At 41.5% G+C, this 27,860-nt stretch overlaps 2 long non-coding RNA genes across 5 annotated transcripts; both read left to right on the forward strand.

Moving 5' to 3' along the window:
• Window positions 1–2,500: 2,500 nt before the first annotated feature.
• On the forward strand, window positions 2,501–23,783 carry LOC135279580 (uncharacterized). 4 transcript variants are annotated; one of them, XR_010346792.1, is made up of 7 exons: window positions 2,501–2,762; window positions 7,261–7,360; window positions 7,497–7,600; window positions 16,393–16,523; window positions 16,777–16,923; window positions 18,881–19,013; window positions 20,055–23,783. It is a non-coding gene; the product is annotated as an uncharacterized LOC135279580 (long non-coding RNA). The 4 variants fall into 4 exon arrangements; XR_010346793.1 differs by having other exon boundaries at window positions 16,786–16,923; window positions 18,857–19,013; XR_010346791.1 differs by having other exon boundaries at window positions 16,786–16,923.
• A 194-nt stretch (window positions 23,784–23,977) lies between these two features.
• LOC135279733 (uncharacterized) lies at window positions 23,978–26,861 on the forward strand. The gene is made up of 3 exons (XR_010346926.1): window positions 23,978–24,775; window positions 25,829–25,941; window positions 26,756–26,861. It is a non-coding gene; the product is annotated as an uncharacterized LOC135279733 (long non-coding RNA).
• Window positions 26,862–27,860: the final 999 nt, after the last annotated feature.

Raw genomic sequence — 27,860 nt, forward strand, 5'->3', positions numbered from 1 at the left:
TTATCACTTTATTATTTGTTTATTTTCCCTAAAAATAAAATGACTTGATTTAAATGCGTGATGCTATTTACTTGTATTTTAGAGCCTTGCATAAGATTATACAGCAGATTGAAATGCATACTTATGTCTGTTTCTTTCATTGGACAGCTATGCTAAAGCAAATAAAATCAAACACATACATTCCCTCTCAGTGGTTTACAAACTGTAAGTGATGGGAGGAAAAACCTGCAGCCATTCCACTGAATTCTATTATTGACAACAGCAGAAGTAAAAAAATTAGAAAACAAATCCCTTTTTAAATAGAATGAAGTAAAAGACCTACATTGCTTGGAGGAAATGCTAATTGAAAATACCTTGCTAATGCTAGCTAGTCACAGGAAGGAAACATTAAGTTATTATTTTTAATAATGTTTACAAGTATATCCAGCCATTTCCAGCCAGTGAAAAATGTTAGCCTTGGTAAAATGTGGCAGTGCTACTTTTCACTGGTGATGCTGCTCATCTTCTCTCTGATAGCAATCATTAATTTTATTTTTTAACCCAGTCTTCAAATGAAGACAGATGAGCAGGAGAGTTTTAAATGCAAGCTGCTTATGTTCAGAAAAATGGCTGCGAGATTACAGATCACTGTGCCTGAGCTGAGTCCAGCGACTGTTCGGAAAGGGGGAGAAAAAAACAAACAAGCATTAGGTGAGCAACAAACAGGCAGAGCCCGAGTGTGTGTGTGTGTGTACAGAGGTGTGCATGCACCTACTTGTGTTTTGGGATGCGAGGGGATCACAGGGAGGGAGAGGTAAAAGAGTCCTGCACAGTGATACAGCAATCCAATTCATTTCCTAATTGCTATGGAGACCCACAGATATGATTATTGCTAATTGCTCTTGATAATTTCAATGCTACGTTTTAACATCTATTTTTTATTAGTACCAGCAGGATTGTTGGAGAACAGAGTGTGTAATGTATCACATCACTGGTAGCATCATCCTGCAGCCTTTTATTTGTCCTTTTACCATCACCAGTGTTGTCTTTTTAGTCGTGTCAATGAGCACAATGCAGTTTCTACATCTTTTAAGCTGTGGTTCTTAGCATCTGACAGCTTTGCCTTAGTTATTTCTTACCACAGACACACTGGATTTGTGCTTATCTCCCAATGCTCACAAGTCTGAAGTTTTTAGAGTTGGTCCTGCCCACAGTGACCTCACACTGGTTATTTGGGTACACCTTGGCCTTTTGGAAAGGAAGAGGTGACTTGGGCAGTGCATTAATAACAAAAAGAGGTAGTTAAAATCTCTTCATTTAGTGTAGCAGATAGTTGACTGTGGCTCTGCAGAGCCAGTCCCCCACTGTCAATGCATTGCCTTGGGCAGACCTCCCAAACATTCTCCTTTCTGCATCCCCACGGGTGACCAAACCCCACCAGCAGGAGTGGGTGTCCCTGTGTTGCTCATGACAGAACTCCTCTGTCTTGTTGAAGGGAGATTCTTAAAATAAAAGCCCAAGACAGATTAGATCAAGCCAGAACTTTCCTGTGAAAGGATGGAAGGGCAGATCTGGGACTTCAACTCAGCTCAGGTACAGGAGTCTGGTGCCTGCAGTCAGGGAGAGCAGTCCCTGCAGCTCCTCTAATGTGCAGTTTTTGATCAGTTCTTGTAAGGAGCTCTGCTGGCTCAGAGTTTGAGAAAAGACAGCATTGAACATGCCTCCCCTACACTTCAGGGTTTTCTGCCAGCCCAACTGCTCCTGGGGAGTGACCTTGTCTCTAGGAATTAGGCCTTTCGTTACAGTCCCTTGTAAGGAGTTGAGAGAGGATTAATTGGTTTGCTCACTGCAGTTTCTGGAAGTATCTCACATTTTTCAGTGGAAGATGACTCTGGAAGTACTTTCCTACAGTGAAACAAATCCCTGCCAAAATAAAATGATGAATCCTGAATATTACTGGCAGCATCTCATGCCAATTTTTGAGCAGTTCGTTTCTATCTGCACCTCCGTCGCACACGTTCGGTGAGTTTAATGCCCAGCTGTCAATGTTTTCCTCCTGAGCTGACCATCAGCATGGGAAGCACAGGTGCAAGTGTCCTGAGCTCCCCCAGGCCTCACATGGGAGGCATGAATTGGGCTCAGCTGAAACCCACCACTCTGTCAGGGCAGATGCGAGTCTGCATCTGAGACTGAAGATGGCTCCTGTGGGAAAATGTCTATGGGGTGAAGGAACATTACACAGCAAAGGTGAAATGTTACTTAAGAATTTTTTCCCCTACAGTCACAGCACTTGTAACTAGGAGAGCAAAACAAAATTCTTCAAGGGAAAAGATTTTTTTTCAGGAATTACCAGAATAGCTTCATCCTTGTGGTGGGATAACATCCCCATCCACACTTGGCAGAGGGGATCAGACACCCTGCTGACCCAGGTGAGGTTTGGTTATACTGATACTCAAGGTGGGAGGTGTTTTCCCCTCAGCAGTGAGGAGAAAAGGAGTTGCTGCCCTTCCTGGGCCAGCAGCAGCCAGAGGAAGTGTTTTGGTGCTTGCTCTTGAAAGGCTGCAACACCTGAGAGATGCCTGGAGGCTTTTGGGATCTTCATGTGTTAGCTATGGGAGTAGATGAAATAACCAATGGATATCTAGCTCCTGTTCTAACTCTCTTTCCACTCTCAGCTGAAAAGGGGTGGTTTGGTGCAAAACCAGCCCTTGAAAGGTGAAAGCAGCTTCTGGATGGTGGCAAGTCCTGGGTGGTGGTGGCAGCTCTCTTGCATTTCTCACAAGGTGAATACAGAGGTAGAGAGAAAGTTGGAGAGTGGTGGGAGGTGTGCTGAGAGCTAACAAAGGCCTTCAAAGTAAGAGTGATGTTAGAGGGTGTCAGGAGGCAGAAGGTGCCAGCTGCCTGACAAAAGAAATATCATTACTCACTATTAAAGAACACTCCAGATGCTTGATATAGTCATGGGTGTTCTTCTGAAATTTTTTTTAGCAGAGCTCCTAGCCTGCCTACACTATTGTTTTCTGGAGTCCAGGCCAAAATCTGTGAGCTTTTGTTCAAGCAAATAGACCATGAATCTCATGAGTAAGAACCAGTCTTACGGTCTAATGCTGCAGAGTGGTGGTTGCCTCTTCAAAAATACTGAAATCCTCTTCACACTGTCTTATTCCTCCGGGACATCATTACTAACAGGGACAGATTGTGCAGATCCTCTCTCAGCAGTCCAGGGTGGGATGAACATTTGCTCTAGGCACTCTCCAGTGTTTCTGCATCATAGATCTCTCTCCATCTCCACTCTCTTCCGTGCCTTTATAACGAGCTAATGGACAACTGTTACTCATGCCTAGAGATGTGTCTGTATCAAGAAAAATGAAAGCATGAAAAAATGAAAAAGTTCATCTGTTAACTTTCATTGGCAGAAATGTTATAGTGGATTGTACTCAAACTGCAGGACTCTTCCCAGACTTTACAAGCACAGGGGTGATTGAAACAGAATAGGAAAAAAATGGTGTTAAAACAGGACTGCTGAAATTAAACAGGTTGAAAGTTGTCTGGCAGCTCCAAATACAGCAGAGAAGTATAGCCCTAGAGTGCAGCAAATTTAATCTTTGAACAGGTTTATTGTTTTATCAGGTTTTTGTTTAAGAAAGGTTTCATTATATATAACATTGAGATAAATTTTTACATAGCAGATTTATTCAACAGGTTTATCCTTTTAACAGCCCTCATTGTATTTCAGCAGTTGGTATGTGGGGTCTTATACATCAAGCAAGTTTATTACTTTATCAAGTATGAATTTTAAGAAGTTTTCCTAATAATAGAAGACGTGTGGAGATTTATAGGCGGCACATTGTTCTATTCAGTGTTTGAGCTGTTTTACCTAATGTAAGCTACATCGTAGCTACATGACAATGCTGCTCCAAATGGTGGTAATTGTGCTGTAACTCATACTATCTTCCCACCACTGTAATAGATCTCACTTTGCTGTCCCAGTGTTTTAAAAACCCTTAAAAGTCCCAGTACAACTACCCTGACTAAATTGTCTCTGTAAATTAGAAGAACAAAGTGAGGTAAAAAGCAGTATTGACATTAGTAAGTAAAAGGATAGTGCTGAGCTGTTTTGATAAAAATTCAGTACTTCTGGACTGTAGGAATTACAAATTCTCCAAAATGGGATGGAGAACTTGCTTTGGCATCTGTGATAGGGAACTAGCAGTGTTTGGTGTCATCATAAATTTCTGATCCAAGGTTTTTCTTCCAAAAATATCCATTACTGATTATTCAATCCGGAAACCAGTTTTGGAACTTATATCTTCCAGAGGGAATGGCATGAAAATTCAGGCAGCTGTCCCTGATTTGTAGCTCTTACTAAGCAAAGTAATTAAAGAATACTTGGGGTTTATGGCTTTTTTTAGGATTGTTTTAATCTTTCTGCTTCTGCTTGGAAGGAGAAAAGTAATATTACAAAAAAATCCTTTGAGATGTAAAGTCAGTTCCCTATAAATGTTATTATTATTTTTGTACTTTTACAGCATGCAATTCAAATCAAGCTGTATCTCACTGGTTTGTTCTAATGACAAAAGAAAGATCTATCGCAAATTTCTTCATGTTGTGAAGTAGCAATTAATTTGTAGAGCTGGTTCAGTGTTTGCTGATGAAACGTTTTCCTATAGGAAAATGCTGATTCATCAAAGCTAGCCTGTTTATAGATAAAAGTTAATTTAAATTTATTTGTCTCAGAAATATTGGAGGAAATCTGAAAATTGGTTGAATGACAACCTGTATGTCTGTAGTTGAGGTTAAAAGGATTTTTATTTAGAAACCTAGAATAATTTAAACAGAAATGAAGTGCTTCAAAATGAATAGATGATTTGTTTTGTACAGGGTCATTTTTCTTTTTATTTCACACTTTGATTCATTAATACATTTGAGAGTTCAAGTTTTCATCATGGCTTTTCACAAGACTTTTCTTGTACCTCACATGAGAGGAGTTTTCCTCCTAGCACATCGGGAATGAAAGTATAAAAAGAGTATTCCACTGCCAAATACACTGCAGATTTATATTATGATGCAAATAATCTGAAAATTTAATCCTTGCCTCTAACAGGTCCTGTTTTCCTGACACCTTTGCTCACATGAGGAGTTCTGACCCAAGAAAAGTCATTTGTGGTTATGGGATACATGCAGTAATTTGTGCTCCATTGGCACATTTACTTCCGAATATATTGTCTTGCTGCTCTCATATTAAAACTTTTCTGATCAATGGGATGCTGCCATCTAAAATGTGAAAATTACTGGACTTGTTTATTTGAGAAGAGAATATTAGCCGTGTCCTAGTTTAGACATGGCTATATTTGCACTTATAAAACCCTTCTTGTGAACCCAGGAATTAGTACAATGTGATAGCTCTAATAAAATAGGTGTACTTCTATGCAGTAATCACATAGCTCTTTTCAGTGGTTCCAGTATAGAAGTTCTTACTTTTAAAGACTAATTTGATTGACATCTACTTGATATTCTGTGATGACTTTGACATATAGTATATCTGGTTGACAGGTGCGTTGGGTGTACTCTACAGATATAGATAGACTTTAAAAATGTATTTTCTAGAGGTAATTGTATGGTTTAGATAAAATCTGCAGTTCCTCCTAACGTAACTGTTATAACTGGCAGCTCTCAGCTCATGAAATATTCTAGTTTAAGACCACTTTGAAAAAGAGACTGACACTTTGGATGAACAGATGAATTCAGTGAGAGTTTTGTCACTGCCTTAGTGTGGCCAGGAGCTATGGCAAGTCTCCTGCTTGAAGGGACTTGGGTAGGCAGGGAACTGGCATTTCACCTTGCTCCTGCTTCCCAACTGTGCCCTCAGCTTTCCTCCTTCCCCTCCCAACTGTGTGTAACTTGTCTTTACACCACTCCCAGTAGGACAAAACCACCTTTTGTTTATGTGAACTTGATTCCACTGGCATCACTGGGGTTATTTTTCACTTCAAAAACATAAGTTGGCACAATAAATAGGTCAAATGTTTGTAGCATCTTTAGTCAGGGAGTGGGAGGAAGATATTAAAGGAAGATGTTAAAGGAATATGTCAGGTATTTCCCTGTTAAGGATTGTTTCTAAATTATGAGGCTCTTGGAGCCAGGAGTTTGATATTTGTTATGAACATTTGTTTCATGCTTCAAGAAAGGACAGGGCATGTTCATGTTAAATTGAGGGATTTTCTTCCTGAATCTCATGCTTTTAATTTAACAGGCAGGTTTGAGGATGACAAGCACTGTCCTTTATTTATAAGACTGCTAACAATCCAAATCAGCTGAATTCCAGTGTGGTGTTGATGGTGCCTTTCTGCTTGCATTGTTTCCTACTAATTGGTGTTCTTCCTCTTCCTGAATCATCATAACTACTGGTGCCTTCCTTGAAAGTGCTGATGTATCTAACGTGGCTGAGGGTCTGGCACAGTGGCTCTGCCATGTGAGGTGTTGTGGGGAAAAGTTACAGCAGCACCAGCCAGGCACTGTCCCTCCTCTGTTCCTGCATAACCTTCCTTCTCCCACTCTTCTAAATTGCTCTATGGAGATGATCCATTAAGAATCACAATAAAGCTTGAACGTTTGAATAACCTTTGAAATTATTGACAAATTGGCCCCAATGGACTGCCTAGGAGCCTAACGTAGAAGAAAGAGATCGATGACAATGCTGCAGAGACAGGATCCAGGCTGCACAAGCAAGGGGATATGCTATATGATTTTTGCATGCTGCCACTGGAGCACGAGCATAGCAGGAATGATGCACTCTGAGTGGACCTGCTTTCCTGCTCATGTCCTTTTGCCAGGTTGACTTCACCAGGTGCCTTCTCACAGCAGGGCCTGGGTTCATCAGGAACTTTGGAAGAAGTGACAAGCTGAAGCCACCAAGGGCTATAACCCAGTGAGGACTTAACATAAGCTTGAAGCTTATGTTGTGTGAACCTGGAAACTCCAGTGCACCTCCTCATCTCTGGAATTTCACCTACCGCGTAAGGAATTCACTCCAAATCCTTGTGTGATCCCAGCTGCCATCACATAGAAGGGTCTATACTCCAGAACATCAATTCAGCTATATACTAACCTCAAATTATTTCCAGTTTTCAAATGGGGAAGAAGTAGTTTGTTCAGAATCTCAAAAGAAATCTCTTTCTTTTGAGAAAAACCAAGTCACTACTGTTTGAGTCAAGTTCATGCTACTTTTCTTCCTTCTGTGCTCATGAGACCTGAGATCTTTAAGTTTAATAATTTCCATAGGAGTCCTGGCTGCTGGCAGGGGTTGGCACAAGGACCGTGTTCACATTTTTCACTCTGGGCTGCCCAGGAGGTTTGAAGTCAATATGCACACACCTGAAAGGTAGGTAACAAAGTTAATTTATTAATGGCTCTTACACCCCATTCTATAGGAAAATCACTGTTCAGCAGAGTTTATTCGCAAAGCTTAGATGTTGGGTGGACTAATGCTCCTTTACTCCACTATTTTCTTTTACCAGACAAATGTGTCCCACCCGGGCCTGTTTGGCACAACAGTGACCCCTAAAGGCTCCTTAGATTAATGGTGTCTCCAGAGTTAGCTGGCTTGAATTCTTATTTAAAGGTAGGTGTGCGGCTCTGTATCAGGTACTACCCCCTTCATGCTGAGCACATCTTCAGAAAGGTCAGCTCTTGGTAGGATCTGAATGCCTGCTCCTTTTCCCTTGTGCTGTATAAAGGCACCTGACCTTTCAGTGATCCTAATTTCTCTTCCTTTCCTCTTCTCTCCACCCTCCTTCCCGCCTATTATTTATTGAAGTGGAAAGGATTTTCCCCCAACCTTTCTTTTTTCCCCCAAATATTTTCTAAAATAAGTGACCAAAACCAGTGATGACAAGTTAAAATCCAGGCTATCTTGATATTTCACCAGGAACCTCCTCTTTTCAGGGCAATCCCATTGTGCAAAATTTGGAGCTCTCGGTATGGTTGTTCTCTGTCTTGCACTGGGAGATCCTATGTTATTTTTAGTAGATGAGTGCATTTAAATGCAAGATATGTATGTTTGAGGTGTTTTCACTTTAAAATGTATTTTATACCAAGAAACTGATGTTTGATTGGGCTGGTTAAAGATGGGAAGAAGTAGAAGGAATAAAGCCCAGGGGAAGAGGCAAGAGAGGATAATGGGTTAGTGAGGGTTGAAATAGAGCAGAGGAAGCAGAGTGTAAATATGAGCAAAGGGGCAAAGTGAGAAAGGGGACAGTGAAAGCCTGGGGGAAATAGGAAAGCCTTGAGTAATTGCAGGATTTTAAAGACAGCTGCAATGGGCAGGAGGCAGAAGTTGAAGCAAAACCTATGATCCTACCTAGACACCTTAATTATCAGTGCAGCTTTGCAGCTGTGGGTTGTACATGTCTCCTGTTCAATTGACTTGCTGTCCCTTTCCCCAAACCACTTTACCTCTGTTTCTAAAGGGGAAGTTTTCTAGTTTAACAGTTGTATTTTTTTTTTTAATTGAAAAGTGACATGGTTTTGGCAAACTTGTTTTCTGTCAGCAAGAAGCTGGTTAGCTCTTTGGTTGGTTCCACTTCCCTGGGAATTATCACTAATTGATTTTTTCTGTTCAAATCACTGCACTCCAGGGACTCAAATCACTGCATGCCAGTCTTTCTTGCTAAAATAAGGTTAAAAACAACTGCAGTTGGAGGTGTTATCCCTGCCTGGGCTGTTCAATTTGTAGACTTTTATCATGAACATCTTTACCCTTTTTGTATGGTCCTGATTGGCATTCTTTGCTTGAGAGTTTTGCTCCCAAAGGGTTGGTCTCACCCACTCAGCTGGGGATTTGCTGCTTGTTTTTCTATGGAGCTGGGTTCATCTGGGATTAATAAAAAGGTCTTGTAATTCAGTTTGGCCAACTCCAGCCTAGAATGATTGAGAGAAGCACATTATAGATAAAATCATTTTGTTTTGGACCTCACAAGAGCACCCTTTTGCCCAGGTTTGGGACTCAGAACAATGAGATTCGGCTGAGATTTATCACGTGCCTGGTGACAAGGAGCTGGAAAATTATCTAATATTACTCAAAAAGAGTGCACAATGCATGCAAAGCTGTTCAGAAACAATATTAGCCAGACTCATTATTAAAAACCTAGAATTCAAAGTGTGACTGTAGACAAAAACTTAGCTTGAGGGGATGGGAAGGAAATGAAACACCCCGTGCTTTAAAGGACTCATACAAAAATGTTGTGAAGGAGAACGAGCTCCAGTTTACAGGAATAAAACCAACGGCTGAGAGATCTGAGGAAGACAATGCTCTTCAAATTGCTGAGCGAAGCCTGTCTGGTCTGAGGAGTGGGTTCACCTCCTGGCCATCCCCAGAGAGAGGCACAAGCCCCCCAGGAGCACCGAGGGTCCCCCCATGGGGTATGTGGCCAAATGCAGAGCGAGCCCAGGTGGGTGGTGAAGCTGGCACAGGAGAGCCTGGAGTGAAGCTGTGGGGCCACCCCCGTGTCAGGGCTCAGGAGGGGTGGGCTTGCCTCCGCTTGATTAGCACTCCCTGTGACCAGGGGCACTTCGGATGTATCTCACTCTGTTTATGTTTTTGGTTCTTCTAATGAAAATGAGATCCCTCGTGTAGCCCTCTGCCATTTTGCACGTCAAACTGAAAGTATATATGCTCGTTGTGGGTATTAGTGTCTCAGCTTAATGACAGAAGCCTCGGACAAATAAATCCGTGTGCCATGGAGGATTTTCCTAATGAAACTGAAGTACAATGCTGTTTACATAATGTCCTTTAGACTCTATTCAAAACAGCAAATGCTGGACGTCGCCGTTATCCACCGACACCAGCTAATACAGGCAGAAATGAAAATGTAATGCAAAGTGGCAGCTCCTTTTAACTTTTCTCCAAGTCTCTCTATAGTGGCTCTGAGCATGCCCTCTGAACTTTTCCCCTCCTGGGTACTGGGGTTTTTTTATATGTTGGTTTTTGCTTGGCTTTTTTTTTTTTTTTTCCTTTAATATATTGACATTCCAGCCCTTGGAACAAGGTCTTCACTCCTTTTCTCATTTCGAGATCTTGTTTTGGGAGAGCTCTAACACCTGTCCACTGATCGCCTGCCAGTCTGCATCTGTGCCCAGCTGACAGAGCTGTCTGCTTTGACTAATGATGTGATTGATGGACAAAATAAGGAAGAACACACAAAAAAACATTTCTGTCTGGTCTGGTGTGTCAGCAAGCCTTCATCAAGTGGCTGCTGAAGGTATATTTTGCTGCATGCCTCATTACACAGTAATGGCATTCCCAGGCAAAGCTGTTTCTTTTCATGACACAAGACAGCAGGCAGCTTTATGGACTCTGGGCCTATCGAGCCTGGAGGAGAGAAGCACTAAAGAGTGGTCATTTCCAAAAGTGCCTCAAGTTGCTTTTTTGTTGTCATGAATTTAATATGAATCAACACAATATGAAATGAGCATGAGGAATTTTAGTGACTAGTCATTTTTTAAGACTGCTGTCTAAACAGCCATCAAGGAAAAAAACCCAAACATTTTCTTCTACCAAACCTGTTGCAAAAAGAAGTCATCTGTCAATTTTATTACATTAAAAAAGTACACAGAGGTGTATAGTACAAACAAATGCCTGTTTCAGTGCTAAACATGTGGAAAACACCACACATGTAAAGTAAAAAAAAAAAGGCAAGTGACTGGCAGAGTGAATGGAGTATTTAATAACTAAGGTTTAAATGGCCCTGTGTTCGAAGAAGGCTCTTGTGCAGTTCATATATCACGTTAGGGACTGCCTGCTCCAGGAAACACAACAATTAAGTGATAGTCATTAGGCAACAGGGCATGGGGCTGTGGCCACCAAACCCCCAGCACACCTTTTGCTGCAGCGAGGGAGGGGCAGGACTGATCCAAGGAGAGAGGGAAAGAGGTGGGAGGTTCCTCCCCTGCACACAGCATCAGCCTCCATTTTCCCCCTCTGCTCAAAGTTGTGCCATTCACATCTCTCCTCCATCCTTCCTACAACTGCTTTTCACTCAGTGTCTGCCCTCCTCTTACTTCCCATGGACTTTCTGCATTTTGAAATACTTAATTTCATCCATGAAAAGAAGCAGAAAATTAGTTATGCTTGTTCAGAAAAAAATTTTGGATTGTTTTCCTATTCCTAATACAAGAGGTCTTTTACCGTGGGCTATTTGGGATAATTTGTGAATTTAATGAGTTGTGATTAGTTAAGAAATTGTTCTTCGTGTAATAAATACTACACACTAAATTAAAAAATGTACATGAGTTCTTTATACCCACTTAAAGAGAGAAAAACTTCAATGTAAATTCTTGTTATGACAAATGTAAAAGATAATCTTTTAAAGTGCATTTAATTTACTGTAATAGTAAGAACCACTTTATCGATGCCTAAGAGTACAGAAAAAATGAATACAGGATAATTCAAAGCAAATAAATAGCACGATTAAATTCAGTATGGCACTTACTTACAGACACAATCATGTTACCCTTGCATACCAGTTGAAAGAATAATAGCAGAATACCATTTTTTGATTCAAGAATAAAAGGCTTCTGCATAGATGTGAATAACTAGGCAGGCTGTTAACCTGCTTTCTCTAGTCTTGGTACTAAATAAGGCAAATCCAGGCTCAAGGGAAGAAGAAATTCTGTTGATTGAAAAGTTTAAACAAAGCAATTATTCTATCAAGTGCAGTAGGGGAGCTAAGTACCACAAAATATCAAACACCTGCAGGTTTCCAAGAAGTTCTCTGCTGAAAACCAGAAGCAGCTGGGTGGAGGAGAGACCATTTTATCAGTAACCAATGGGTTTCTGTGCTCCAGTGACCTTGAAGTCAATACCAGTGCCAAGAGCTCACTGTCTGCTGTTTCTTCTTGCATTATTGGTTTGAGAACCATAAAAATGTCAGAGATTTACTATAAATCACAATTCAGTGGGGTTTTGTTGTCTTGGTTCATTTTTTTTTTTTTTTTTTTTTGCTTTAGCTGAGCCTGACCATATTCATTTGTGAATTGAGGGCAAGTAGTTAGCAGAATGTGTCTCGTTGCCTTTTCCAGGGAGCTTTGCTGGATCTCTAACAGGGAGTTTTGTGTTTCTGTGCTAATTTGGCAGTGCTGGTGGGTGGGGCTGGGTGGGGGCAGCTGGTAGGAGCTGCAGGGCTCCTGCAGTGGGCTGGGGTGTGAGCCCAGACAGGACACATGGCTATTTTCTTATCTCCCTTGTGCTTTTTTTTTAGTCACTCAGATTCAGTTTCTGCTTTGGTAAGGTAGACATTCCATTTTTTTGGCCTGTTTTCCCTGAAGTTGTTGTGTGTGTCAAATTTGTCATGGTTTAATGGCTTACTGTATTTCCCTGCACTGGAACCACTAAACACATTTTCATTTAAGTTGGGATCTTTAAAGAATGATCATCTTATCCATCTGTTCAGAAAGCACGAAGACACAAATCTGGGTCAGAAAAGAGACTTGGAAAAATCCCCTGTACTCAATCAGTTTCTGGCAAGTGAATTTGTCTCATGACTTCAGGAGCTGGTGGAAAAAGAGAGAATTTAGCTGCAAAAATATTGTTATCAGCTCTTTGCTTGGAGCCATGGCAAACAGGTTTCCAGTTTTGTAGATGGTAGCAGAGAAACTCAAAAGGATATTTAACCTTAGGTTATTTTCTTTAATCTTAGAAGAAGCAGCCACCCGTTAACATGCCTATATATATATATATATTTATATATAGAAACATACAATCTTTTCTTTCCTAATCAGGTTTGTGTATCTCCCTTGATTGATTTTTCTTTTTCCTAAATCTTTAATAATTTTTCTTCATGGTTTCTGCATCCTGTCCAGGCTTTTATTTCTGTTCTCTGTACGTGATACAGTAGTTAAAAGCTATGGCTCTAGAAGAAATCTGCTTATTTCTTCATTGTTTCTGACAAGGGGGAAAAAGCCTCTGAAGATCAGATGGCTTAATTAAGTATCATTTGGATTGGAAGATGGGGGGAAGGGAGTACATTTGAGGTATTGGAACTATTTTATGGGAATGTGTTTATATAGGGATCATCTGTACACAAAGAAAAACAGGTTTTGTCCTTGCCTGCTTTTTGAACCCAGGTCCTGGAAGTGGAATCCACAGTTCACTGAATGTTTGAACTACAGATTCAGTTTTTTCTAGGATGAGCACCTTACTCCAATGGAGTTGCTAGTGACTGAAATGGGGATTTTACATGTACAAGGCTTTTGAGTGGTGTGCTCCTGGCCTGTGCTGCTGAGGTTGAGTTGTGCTCCTTGCTCCTCCTGGAATCACCAGGAACCTGTGAACCCATCCCACATCACCTGGCCCCCTTGGGAAAAGCTTTTGGCTCTGCAAAGTTGCTATTGATGTTTGCAATATTTGGCGCTGTTGAAGGCATTGTGAGGCCCTCTCAATTGTTATTTATCAATATTGGTTGTTATTGATACTGTTTGTTCATATTAATTAGCACAAAGAAGCAGGATTAGAAAGGACAAAGGCTGCTTGTGATTCTTGCTGGGGAAGGGGGTGAGATGGTCCTGCCCCTCCAGGATGGAGTTGTTCTTTGGTGGTAGTGAGGAGCTCTGTTCCTTTGAAGAGATGGAACGACAGGTCCTGGGGAGGCATTTGGCTTGGGCCACGCTTTCCCTGCTCCTTTCTCCCTGCTCATTTTGGGTGTGATCCTGCAGTGGCCTCTCTGAAACACTGAGCAGAGCATTTTCTGGGAAACACCAACCCTGCCTTTGCGTGGCAAACAATGGTGGCAGCAAGGCTGGCACACACAGCACTGGTGATGGTCCTGTTCTGGGAAAAAGCCACCAAAAAAATATTCAATAAACCCTGGATGGCAGGACTGGAATGCTGCAGACGCGTCAAAGCCTGGAAAGTTTAATGGAAAATCTTACATTCTTGTTGATTATTAACATGAGGACATTTTTCCACTTAAAAAGGAGAAAAACTAATTATTAGTTCTTGAGTGCTCTCTGACCACTGATCTTTATAGAGTGCTATGATGACTGGAGCAGTGTGAATAACTGATGTTTCCGTTCCTTGGCAATACTAAATGTGGATAAATAGCTCAGTCAAATGAATTTTTTTTCTTCCACTTCTTGACTGTTGACTTTTATTTCTTTTTGTAGCTTTCAAAACAGAATGGAAGAAAATGTCCAAGAAAACTTCAGTTTAAAATGCTTTGGTATTCTCAGATTTTTATTTTTTAGTGTTGCTGTGCTCTTAGCAATGCAAATGGTGCAGTGAAGTGGAAGTAAATTTCTAGCTGTTTTCCTGTTTTCATATTTTGTTTTAGTTTTGTTGGTTTTTGGTTTTTTTTGTTTTTTTTTTAACTTGAGAGGCAGATTTTCATAGAATAATTTTGCTCATATTTAGTGACAGTACCTTGCATATGGAAATCCTTAAAATGTGAGATTAAGAACCTATCAGCTAAAGGCAAATCAATTAATTTTAAGCTTCTGGTGTCCACAAGAGGGAAAGAATCCTGCTCCTTATTAGCAGGATGTAAGGCTCATAGGGAGTTTAAGAACCCCATCCAGTGACCCCTCAGACCAAGCTGCTGAAGGCTGCTGTGTGTGTTTGTGGATGAGGAAAGAAGCTTTATCCTCATTTATGCTACATTTCTTTATCCCTGCAGGGTATGGATCTATACATCCAAAGCAGAGAGCTCCAGTGCATTTTGACCACACCTTTGCCCCTTAAACGGGGCAGAGGGGAGGAGCTGAGTTGTCCATCAGTTCACAGTCTGCTGGTGTGAAATGCACAGTGAATATACATACTATTGTATTGAATGTTATATGCATATGTAATACATTAGGAGAATGCCGTGTATAATGCAGCCACCATATGTCATATAAAATAAAAATGAAGAGGGTATATGTGCAAATACTGTAGAGCATATGGCAATATGAATATTAACCTCAATCTATAAATAGCTTCTGAAGTATCTGTTTTAAAACAGGGAAAGAAACTTAACATAATAGCAGTTGAGGAGAAATTGGGCGTCTTTTAAAGTTCTTGATGTCAAGGAGGCAAAATACCATTTCAATACTTAGATTTAACATGTACTTCTCACAAAAATAAATCATGTAATATTTTCATGGCAGGCATAGAATTTTATTATTTTTATGACGATCATGGAATTGGGATTCATATTTTATAGACAGCACTAATAACAAAGAAAATGCATGTGAGAAAAGGTCTTAAGGAGGGAGGAATGGCAGTGAAGTCACAGAAAGGAATAGAAAACTTAGAGTAATTAGGCATTTTTTTATAGGTTTGGGGTTTGTATTCAGAATAGCTTTTGGTACATTTACAAGACAAGCACCTTGATTTAAAATGTTTAAAATGGAGAATAATAAATTTTCTAGTTTCTGATTGCAGTCACAGAAAGACTGAACTAGTTGCTTTGGAGGTAATTTAACGTGTGTTTGATCTTAAGGCTGGTCTTGTTCTTTCATGGGATTTGTACCTGCTGACCATTAACCAGTGTCAGATTCTCTTGCCACCTGATCTCCTGAAAGGCAGAAGGGTGTAACACACTTGGGTCACTCCAGTTTGCTTGCTGCATTCCCTATCAGTGAATGTTCCAAAACCTAATCTCATATGGAGAGACTCTTGTTAACGATGCCTTGTCAGCCAGCATTACCCCAAGGAAAACAAGGTTTCCTGCTCTGTGGGGTGCTTTGAAGGGAGGGCAGAAAGCACTATGAATTTGTGCCCCAAGCAAAATTAAAAGATGAACCTTGATTATCTTGAGCCTCCCTGGCATATGGGCCAGCCTTAGAACAGGGGCAACAGACAACAGTTTTACCAAGCAGCTTAATTGGGATATTCTGCCAGGACAATGTGGGGACTGGGATTCGATGCCCACCTTTGTTTATCAGGGGACTTTTGACTTGGGTTTCCTGCTTCCCTAGATATACAGTACAGATTTGGTTACACTGGGGTACCACAAGGGAAATCGTCCACATTTTCATATGGAAACTGCTTCAGTTTTCACCCAGGCTTGGGTTCCATTCTGTTTACTGTATTTTGCTTTCTTTGTGAGTGCTGCTGCCATGTGAATACGAGTCTGGCTGGCTCTGGCTTCCCAAAGGGTGACTCCAGTCCTCGTGGGTAATTTTCAGCTTAATTACTTCTCATTTGAGTAGAGGGTCCCCTCTAGCTGGAGGAAAAGCAGGCTGTAAGGAGAAGGGAAACTGCTTGGGGAAGAAAGGGGAGCAGTGCAGTAGGAAGAGAGGGAAATCTGTTTCTGTTACAGAAGACATGAGGTGCTCAGGAAGGAAGGCCCTGGCTGTGGGAGTATTCAGCTTCTGCCTTGAAGCAGCCAAGATGCAGTGCCTGCCAAGAAAATGAAAAAGGATATTTTCTTTTACCAGGAATTAGCCCAGTCCGTGTTTTCATTGCTGAGGGGGCACAGGATAATGCTGCTATCAGCTTCGTTATTTACTTCATCTCTGGCTCACTCAGCAGCTGCTTCCTTGAATCAACATGTCCCTACCAAATTATGGTAAGGTTTTTTTGCTTAATTTCTGAAACAAGCCAAAAGTCTTTTAAGACAAGGAATGGATTCCTAGGGCAGACTGATTTGGGGCCAGTTTTAACAGCATTTCATAGAGTAGAAACCTTGAGGAAATGACCCTTTGAGCTGGCATGGATTTTCTAAAGACCAGGTTGTGTGTGAAGGGCTCAGTCCATGCCCCTGTCCTGGGATGCAGCACTAAGAAACACAGTGGTGTTATTGATGAGGTATTTTCTCACAGAATTTGTAGGAATTTATCCTAGGAAACTTTCCAGATCTCACCTAAGAGGAAAAATTTTAAAAGCAGCAGCTCCTTCTCTTCATCCTGATGGCAGACCAGCAAAGACAAATACTGGGAACACTGGTAGCAGTGGGCAACATTTCTGCTGTAAGTATTTCAATTTCTATCACCTTATCTCAGGTGTCTGGACTGGTGCTGGCATTAGGCATGGAAAATGTGCTCTGTGAGGGTGAATTACAGCATCACCTGTACACAAACCATATTGCAAATGGAGAGGGGCAGGTGCCAAAGTGCAGCTTGTGCTTTATCATGTAGACTGTGGATGTGCTTTCACTGCTGTCAGTGCCTGGGGTTTGTTACCTGGGCACTAAAGACCTGTGGGTTGGCATCAGGTTGGCCCAACTCTAGATTTTGCTGGGAATTTGAACTGTGGTTTGTAGAACATGGGAGGCCAAAGGTAGATGCACACTGTTTTTTTCTGTTGTTTTGTTTTGTTTTTTGGAGTTGTTTTTTTTTTTTGGTTGTTTGGTTTTTTGGGATTAATAACAGCCTTGCACTAACCTGAGCCACCCACTGCCACAGGTCAAGCTTTTAGAGGAGGAACCGTCTTGCAGGGTGACCCTGCAGCTGGCTGCTCACCTGGCAGGAGTTACTCCTAAAAACTTTGAGATACTCTAGCATTGCTGGTTTTCCATATTATTAGGACATGATGGTCCCAAAAGGCTTGTATGTGTAGGTTTTATTTCTTTAAGTGCACAATTATCTGATTGAGCTGGTAGCATGCTCTGACAATGTGTCTGTCACACTTCCCCTCAGCTACTCAGTTCACTGGGGTCTGCTGCTGGGGCATTTCATGTCATGTTCTGTGGTGTCTGCCAGGAAGATAAGGAAAGAAGGACTCCACAAAATATCTCAATTTTTTACCTTTACATTCTAGAATATCATGATTTTTAGCTCTAAGTGGGATGCTTTGGTCCAGCCACGTTTTGCTTTCCACCAGGTTAATAACAGTTAGCAGAAATAATACAGCAGAGCAGCCTTCTCATAGCAGTTGTCATTACTAGCTAGCGTAGTAAAGAAAAATAATTGACTAGCAAAAGGTTTGATAACTCAGAGTTTTATGTTTCTCAGAAATGACTCATTCCCATATGCATCCTCCAAACTGCATTCTGCACGCTGAACTCGCCATAACCTGCTCTTAGAGAGGCTCTTCTCTCACATTCCCATTTTGGCATTAGAAGCAATAAAAGTAACAGCAGCTTTGAAGAGCATGTAAATGTATAATGGCTTTCCAAAGCGGATTGATAATTACTTATTGCACTAAATAATCCTAGAAGTGTGTTAGAGGAGGAATGTGAGAAGAACGAATGAACTTACATAAGTAGAGAAATCTATGCATCCCTTCTGCTGTCTGATTCATTTAAACAGTCTTATTACAGTATCAGTGTGGAGGGGAGATAATGAAGGCTGTCTTATGTTGTTATATCTTTTTTCCAGCTTGTTTTATTTTAAGAAATGCAATGGTAGCTCTGGGTGGAGCTAACAGTCACTACTGCCACTAGAATGTAGCATTTACTTCACTCTGAATAATGTGGGGCATACAGCAAATATGCTAAATGTAAAAAGTTTAATTCTTGTGCAGTAATTATTTAGTATCTTGATGGTGATGGAGTTTTGTTATTTTGAAAAATCTTTGATTTTGTAGATTTTTTTTAAAATAGGCTTTCAGCTGGCACCAAGTAGATTAATTTGACCTTTTTAAAGCTAATTTACAAGAATTACCTCCTCTTTTAAGCTAAATTATTTTGTAAATAAAAAGGTGTGACACAAGAACATGGGAAGCAATTGAGCTTTATTCATCAATGGCTGTCTCTTGAAATCAGTCAGCACAGCAGAGCTCAATACTTGTGAGAAGACAGCTAGTAACATGTTGCTGGCTACTTTTTTTTCCTTCTTTTTTTTTTGCTTTAATACTTGGAGGTTGACTTTTTTGCAGGTAGGTTTTAATTTAGTGGGTAAGAAATAACACTTGTTTTTAACCATTCACAGTGAATATGACATTAATTCTTATGGTATGAAGGACTTGTTTTGGTATCTGCTGCAGGGATACTGGGAAAGTGGAATTTTAGTGGTGCTGAATGACACATGAAAAGAGGTAGCTCGAGTTGCATCCAGCTGAAATTGAGGTCTTCAGACTGGTGCAGCTGCAAACACCCATTTAAACCTTCAACTAAGTTGTGAGTAGTTTAAAACTAATTGTTACTTGAGGTGTACACAGACTGGCACTAAGAATGTGTCCTTCCCCCCTTCTGATGGTTTGGTTTGAGCTGAATTTTCTGATGGTTGGGTTTGAGCTGAATTTTCATGGGCTCTGCCCTGTGCTTGGCCACCAGGCTCCCCTGGCTGCCAGCAGTGGGGGCACCGAGCGCTTGAGCAGCAGCTATTTCTGAAGTTGTGCTGTGGTGGAGAACAAGGCCTGGGTATTGCAGAGGGGGAAAGTGCACGTCTCTTTCTCAATGTAATTTATTTTTATTTCCATCTGTGATCACAATTTTTGCCCTCGATGAAATCTTGGGAGCGGGAACCTTATCCCTGGTGTAGGTGAAAGATGATGCAATGCTGACACAGTTTGTGCCTCCTCGTGTTCCCGTGTCCCACCTTCAACTCTGGCAGAGGGGTTAAGGTGCCAGGCATCTGCAGGAATATTCACTTCATTTAACCAGTTAAGGGAGCAATGATTTTGCAGCTCATATTTCAAATCTCATCTATCCGTCCGCTCTCATTGAGGAGGGTTAAAAGAACTACTCACTTGTCACAGAATCCATGACAAATTCATTGATATTGAATATATTTCAATTAGCAAAATTTAACTGGAAATATTTAACATTAATTGGTCAGTGCTTTTCTTTTTTTTTTTTTTAATGCCTACTTCTCCCTTCTGGAAAAGAATATTTGTTTGCTTGTTTTCCCAAAAAAAAAATCCCATGGAAAATGTTTGGAAAAATCTTATTTTAGGGCTAAAATCCTTGGAAGAAATCACCTAGAATTACACCTTCTCTGTGAAATAGCAGCAATTAGGACGGACACCCTCCTCTAACTCTGAGCCAGGCAGCTTGGGTGACAAATATGTCAAATTAATACATCACCAGGTATGAAAGCGCAGTTAGAATTTGACTGAGGTACTTCCAGCCTGAAAAAGAGAACGATTTATCAATGCAAACTTAATAACATCTATTTGAATCTAACTAAAAATCAATATTTCATTACCAAATTGTTAGTGAGAATGAAGAAAAATTGCGGAAGTCGGGCAGTTTGGTGGAAGAGAAGCATCAGGAGTTCAATGCGAAGACGGGATGATTCATGAGGCCAAGCTGGTGGAAGGGTGAAGGAGGACGAATGCAGAAAACTTGGAGGGCCCTCTCTCTGGTGACCTTGGCAGCAAAAGGGAAAAAAAATACCAGAAAATGAAAGTGACTGTCAACTCCCAACAGGGATGGATCACACCATAAATCAAGCATAGCCCTGAGAGAGAAGAGAGGGGCTCAGGGTGGGGGGCGAGCGCGGAGCGGAAACCGTTGGGTGATTTAACTCTTTGAACCTTGGATGCCTTTTATTCGTAGTCGAGCGAGTTGGTAAAACATGTGTGAATCCCTTCCCTTTGCGGTGGTTTACATAAAAGTGTGTCAGGGGCAGATAGATGGTGAAACATTGCTGTCCATTGGCTGGGATTTAGAGTACAGTACCAATAAGTATTTCCTTCAGCCCAGGAAAAGAGAAAAATGAGAGACGGAGGCTCCTGTGACACATAACTAAATCAGTTGGTTGGGAGGCCTAATCCGGGAGAGACTTTTGGGTGATTTGCAGGGGAAAAAAATATAGATTTAAGGACATTAGTATTTCTATTACTGAAATAATCTATTGATCCAAACAGCAAGCAAAAAAAAAAATTACTCCTTTAAGCCTGGAATACAAAGGAAACGGAAGGTCTCTTGGCTTTTTTTAACTTTTAATATTTGTTTAGTTCTTGAAATCTGTTCTCTGACAGAAGTGAAGGAGGTGACTACCACAGAGGGGGAGGTGACTGCCACAGAGGGGCTTGTAACTGTCATCTGACAGGGCTGGAAGGGGATTTGCAGGAAATGTGAATGTTACCTCTCTCAGTCAGAATTAAAACAGTGTCTGAGCACTTTATTTGCTAAAGAGAGGCACAGAGTATTCCTTCCTGCTTTTCACAGGGGCTATTTTTTTTTTACCCTTTGTCCTGATACATTTTCTTACATTTTAAGGCTTTTCCCCCCCCTTTTTTTCCCATCACAATGGTTTTTTTGAGACCCAAATGGAAGTGTTTTCACACCATCCATGAGCAGTGAGCACCTTTCATTTCCAGCTGTAAAAAAAAGACTGACAGGAGAGCATCTGTAGTCCTGCTGTGGTGGGAGGCAAACCCTGTGCTCATCCACAGATTTCCGTGAAGACACAGTGCAGCCTGTTCTGATCCATACTGCCAGGAAAGGTCGCTATGGTTGTTGCATTTGACTTCTGCCTTTCTGAATATTGAGGGGTGGCAGAAATAACAGTGCTAGAGGCATTAGAAATACACCTTGGGAATTCCATGCTGGAATGTTCCATGCTGGGGCTCCTGCTGTGGTCCAGAGACTGGGGCCACATTTTTGGAAGCAGCACCAGGGAGTAGCTGTTGTGTTTCCACACCCCTTATGGTGGCCTTTACCACGGGTATGGCACAGTTTTCCATCCCCTGGGGAGAAGGCAAAGGAGGGAGCTGGCTTCCAAGCTCTTAAGGCTTGATGGTGGTGGGAAGATGCAAAGAAATGTGAATGGTGGGTTGAGGGAGAGGGGCTGTGTGCTGTGCTGAATAGCTCCCATTTGCAAAGAGGAGGAGATTCCAGGATCTGTGGCACTACACTGTATTAGGCCAGTGAAAGTCAGGCTTCCTTGTACCTGGGGCATCCTTTGGCCCACCTTTGTGTGGAGTGAGCCTAAAAATTAACATAATTGTTCTTTCTCGACTTCATTTTGAACCAACTTGCTGCTCTGTCTTGAGGCATTTTCCTGCCTGGTGCTGGCCAGAAGAGGGGATGGTGTCTGGCACTGTGCAGTAATGGGGCACTGGGCATGGGCTGTCACCTCCACCAGCACTCCCAAGGTCACCTCTGCACAGGAAGCCATCACAGACTGGATTTTGGGAGTAGCATTAGCTCTAAATTAGTAAGTAAGAAACTGCTTGCTGTGATTTCCCAACACAGAGGTCGCATGACAAGGTAGTGGCACTCTGGGAGATGCTCCCAAGGATGTGGGTGCAAAGAAAACATCCAGAGAATTCAGAGGGCTCCTGGAATTCTGTTAGCAGGTTGCTTCTGAAAGGTAAATCAGCTACCAGGAGGAGAGCAGATAAGGGGCAGTGTGGGATTCACAAAACATGGCACAGTATGTAGAGATTCTTACATGCCTGGCAGTTCACTTCTGGTACTGCTTTTTTTTAATCTAAATATAGGGCTCATCTCAAAGCCTCACATGAGAAGTTGCAGATCTAATCAAGGTCAGAAGAACATTAAAAAAAATTGGAACAGGAAAAGGCCATCAGGACCAATGTTTCTGTTCCTTTTTTCCTCCTGTCTTAGCTCTGGATCTTGGCTCTAATTGCCATTTATTTTTTATTGCTCTCACTATACTTCTCATATAATGTTTATATTAATGGGCAGGGGGAGGGGGGAAGTGAAGAAACACCAGGAAATGGAGTGCAATTGGAGTATGTGAGATGTGGCTTTTGTCTTCTTTATCACTGTTTTCTTGTAGTACTTCCAGCTCAGATATTAATTTATCATTGAGAGTGCTGCAGAAGTGTGGTCCCTTGTATTTTATTGAAGGCTTGATCTAAATTCCAGATGGTCACCATGTGATCAAACCAGCCCTGGGCAAATAGGATATTTCTTTGTGTCTATATTTGATTTCTTTGCCAAATTCATACCTATCTAATCTTCTGCCCATGAGCCTGCATTCATTCATTCATTCTTTAAAGAAGTGTGCAACAGCTCCACCTCCTCAAGGGTTAGAGACAATGAGGGTGATTGCAAATATTCCCCATCTAAATGCAGTTAAAATGTGATGCTGTTGCAGACAAATAATAGCTTTTCACGTCACAAAAACGTCTAGCTGAAGTTTGCAACAGACAAATAATTCCTCAAAGAATGAAGGGTTCTCAGAAAATATGCAGTGGGGGACGTGGGTGTATTGACACGTTGCTGCTGCAAGGAAGTGCTTTGATTTTGGGGATGTGAAATGCTCTGAAATACTACTCAGGAAAATCCACAGAGCCCTTCTGCTTGTGGAGTCCCTGCTTTACTGTAGGAGTTTAATAGATGTGAATGAGAGACTGTCTGTACCAAGCAGGTTCTTTCTTAAAAAGAAAGGCAAATTTCAGATTATAACAAAATATATTTCAGAACACAGAAGTAACAATATAAAAACCTTCTTAATCATGATATGATTAAAGGATTTTTAAAATCTGCCTTGTAGTCACATTTCCATTTCCTGATAAATTCCATACTTTCTTTCAAATCACTTCTCATCATAATAATACGAACTGTAAAAAATCCTTCCATTTCTGCAGCCTGCTAAAAAAAATAAAAAATGGGGGTGGAAAGGAGAGAATTAAGAAGGCTCCAAGTTTTATCATTCTGTTCATAAAGCAGCACAGCAACCATAACTGCAGCACAGAAAAGAAACAGATACTGTAATGTCTGAGGTATTCTGTGCCATAAACTCCCATAATAGAAACAGATGGCAAAAACGCGTTGGAAGTAGGGGAAGTACTGTACATGCAGCTCTACCCTAACATATGAGGAGATTCAGGCCTGACACGTAAAGGAATACGTCTGGAGCTCTGCCAGCGCTACTGTGTGCTGCAGCAGTTGGTGCTGGAGAGGAGGGAACCTGCGATTTTGGGCTTGGGGCTCCGTGGCAGCTCAGCAGCAGGACATCTTCCTGTGCCTCAGCGGGTGTGGTGTTGTGGCTGGGACAGCAGAGAAGGGTGGGACCCCTGTGGGGTGTCACTGGGAGCTCCCCCAAGGCCCCTGGCGCTGTGGCAGCTTGGGCATGCTGCACAGAGCTGTGTGCCAGGGAGTGCTCTGGCACCTCTCTCTCTCTCTGCCTCGTCTTTCCCTCCCTGCCTCTGCTAAGCAGAGATCTTAATGTTTAAAAGAGCCAGGCAAAGTTGTGTGGTGGGTGTCATAGGTGCAGTGAAAATGGCAAGACTGTTTTATTCATTCCTGGCATCTCGCTGAGGAAACCTCACTTGTTTCATCCAGCATTGTTTCACTGGTCCTGCTATGAGTGAAAGGAAATATAATGTGTGCATTGCACTAGAGGGGGAGCTGAAGGTCAGGAGTGAAATATGGCTTTCTGCTGCACTTGGTCTCAGTCTGAATGTTACCTACATTATCATCAGAGCTCACTGTCATAATGGGGAGACCTTGTCACAGGAGGGAGGTCACCTAGAAACGGGAAGAAAAATTGGGGGGGAAATACTAAATAATATGAACTAAAAAGAAGACCAGTAGGGTACCCAAACTTCCTTTGTGTATTTTTGAGAACACTAAATTATCTGCAAAAGACATGCTTGTCCTCCAGTACCTGAAATACCACTGTTGTCCTGGGCTTGAAGTGCCATTCTACGAACTTCCTGGAGTTTTGTTGTCAGCATCTTTCCACCGGGGAGTCCAGCTTTGGCCTCTGTGCTTTTGTGATGGGTTGGATTTAAAAACTCCAGCTACATTTCAAGGCAGTCAGCTTTAAAATACTTATCCAAGAGGGGCATAAATCAAGTTATTTTCATTAGAAAATAGATCATGGTAAAGAAACTTCTCTATTCTCTGTGCCCTGAGACTGCAGTCAGACCCTGGCATGGCACTGTGCTGCAGGATGGCTGGGAGAGAGCTCTTCTTCAGCACTACGGGGGAATTTTGCTGAAAAGTTTTTGGAGGTGAGACCTGTCCTCCCACTGTGAAATGTCTGCTTAATTGCAGGGCAGGAGAGATTTTAAACATCAGTGCAAAGAGCTAAGTGTTGTGTGGGTCCACACTGTTTGCATACCCTCCGGCCACCCAATTAACAGCCTAATCTGTGTGCGGCTCCACTTTCATCTAAAGACGTCAAAGAGCTTTGCAAACATTAATTCATATTAATATGTTGCTAAAACCAAACAAACAAACAAATGTTTCCTTGGTGCTTCCAGGCCTCTCTTCCCCCTGACAAGAGTTGACACCAGCCATCTCCAAGGTGGTGCTGGTCACCTGTTTTGACAAGGGGGCCACCCAGTGCTGTGTTGTGTTGGCAGCAAAGTTTGGGTCCCCCAAGTCCACGAGCAGCCACCCTGAGTGCAGTTCAGCAAGGCACAGACTCACCTTCCCCTTTGTGGGCCACTGATATGGTTTCTCCCTGTTGCTGCTGAAATCATCTGGCCCAGCAGCTGCTGGAACAGAGTAGGAGTTACTCCAGGTTGCTGTGACAGTGCAAGGGGACAAACCTCGGGGGCTGCAGCAGCCGTGGTGGGTGTGAGCACAGCCAAGCCTTGGGGCTGTCACCTTTGGGGCTCAGCCTTGGCCCAGGGGGATGCTGGGCTCTGGGCACATCTGCCCCACGATGCCTCAGCAGGAGAGACAGCTGTCTGTCTGTCTGCAAATGAGATTAGCTAGCACTGCAAAGCTATTGCAGTAAATATCCAAAATGCAGATCGCTAGTCACATGTTGACTCCGCTCTGGTTTGCAACAAATCCTTTGGGGACTCACCAGAATTTAAGATTTAACAGCTAGTGTTTGGACAAAAAGATTTTACTTTTCAGTCTACTGGAAGGAAGTCCTGGGAAATAAGCCTAATTTTATCTTTGTCTAAAAAAACAAAAACAAAACAACCCATTCAGCACAAACCCACAACCAAGACAAACTGAGTCTCAGTATTGAGAGTGATGGTTTGTACAACTCTAGACCATTCTGATGGCTTTCATTCTTATGTCAGATGCTGTGGTATCACTAACAGGTATTTGGAGATGGGAGTGCAGCTGTGTTAGCGCAGTCACCAGGAGCTGGCTGAAGGGGATCTTTGTGGATATTTCCTTTGGAATGTATTCAGCCACTGAAATCCAAAACCAGGTACCAATATGAGCATTAGTTCACATAAAATGCACTCTTTCATCTCAGTATAGTTGTTGCTCTGACAGTTTAAGCTTCTCAAATACCATATCTCTTTTTAATGAAGAAATTGCACACTCATATACAGAAATGATGTATTTACAGCTTAGAGCACCTATTGATACATTTTGGTAATTTTAACTGAATTTGGAAGTCTTCAGACAGTGAGAAACACAACATTTCATTACACAATTACAGCTAATTATTTTAGAAATACAGTTTAAATACAAGTTATCTTAAATTTATTGCTTATCTGACTGGAAAGATCTAAGCAAAACCTGAAAATCATAAACTCTTCCAGAACATTATATTTTATGCAGTCCAAAATGTGACACATGGGGTCTTTAATAATTCACTGCTTGTTAACATTAAACAACTGTTAACATGCTCAAATAATTAGTTATGCTTGCTTGACATGTTTGCATCTTTAATAATTGATGCATTTATCTTAATTACTAACAGTATTATGGTCGTAATATGCATCTTTTTTCTATCTTAAAATTTTAACAAAAACTGACTTTTTGCCAAAAATGATTATCCTCTAAGTTTTAATTACTCATTGTAATTAAATTGCAAGCTGCAGTATTTTATTAAAAATATCTTTCACAAAAAATATTTAATGGAAAAGAGGTGATTTGTTGTTTATGCATCACACTTAGTAAATATTTCATAAGTTTCATATTACCCTTTCAGAGCAGATATAAAAAACATAAAATTCTTAATATAAGAGTCAATTTAAAAGCTGCTATAGTAGTCTTCATTTCTCCTCCAAAAGGTTTGCAGAAGTCAGTGAATAAAGGAAGACAAAAAAACAAACAAAAAAATGTGGTGGTGATTGCAAATTGGGTGCCCACAGTGACAGGAACCAAGGCTGAAGGTGTGCTGGTGAGTATATCACACCTTCACCAGTGGAATTAGTCTGACTTGAAATAGAGCTGAGCATTAAAAGTTTTTTTCATTCTTCAGTGTTCTTCTGATTCAACTTTTGCTTGCAGGCTGCTAATAACAATAGTGGCAGTAGTTTGACTGTAATCATTTATTTATTGCAATGCTGATAGAGATGGGGGTGAGCTTTGTGTCAGCCAATTTAAAAAGACTGTGTTTTCAAGGCCTTCCCGTTGCTAAGACAGGCTGGTTTAGATTAAGATGGTTGTTTCTGGTCCCTAAATGTTGTGGAGGCAATTACCACTCCTGTGGAATGACAAAACTTGTTAATGATGTCAAAGAATTCAGTCACATCCGTGTTCTGGTGTGTGGTTGTGTTCCTTCCCAAATGACACATGAAGATTCTTGAAAAGGCATCAGCATATTGGCAGGAAAAAGTCCATTTGTGAGACAAAAATGTTGTCCAAAGTTTTAGATTTAAACCCCAAAAAGCTGTGTGATGCTGTCTCTCAGGGCTACGTTTAGCAAGTGACTAATGAGAGCCCAGCTTGTCTCTGAGGTAGGTGGTTTCTGAGAAGCTAATACTTGAGCTGTGAGCCAAAGTCAGCCAAAACACTGCATTTTTAGTGACTGTGTGCCTGGGAATAGATTTAGTATTTTTTTAAGACAATTCAGTAGACCTAAGGGGCAGAAGTGTCCCATGTGTCAGACAACGTGGGCAGGGAGATTGTGGCCAGATCCAGAAGTGTCTCCTCCAAGCCATCAATGTAGAAGTATCCTTTCAGCAGGATTTACTCCAGATAAGACCCTTTGCCAGAAAAGCAGCGTGAGATCGGGGGGAGAAAAATGCTGAACTGAGACATTGGGCTCTGTGCTCTCTCCTGTCTTTGGGGCTTTCCTCCTGCACCGAATAAAACCCACATATGTATCCTCAGCTGCCAGCAGAGCCTCTGGTGCTGCAGCTTCTGCAGCAGCGTCCCCACTGTGGTGAGACT

Source organism: Passer domesticus, chromosome 12 (genome assembly GCF_036417665.1).
Source record: "Passer domesticus isolate bPasDom1 chromosome 12, bPasDom1.hap1, whole genome shotgun sequence".
Taxonomy (NCBI): domain Eukaryota; kingdom Metazoa; phylum Chordata; class Aves; order Passeriformes; family Passeridae; genus Passer; species Passer domesticus.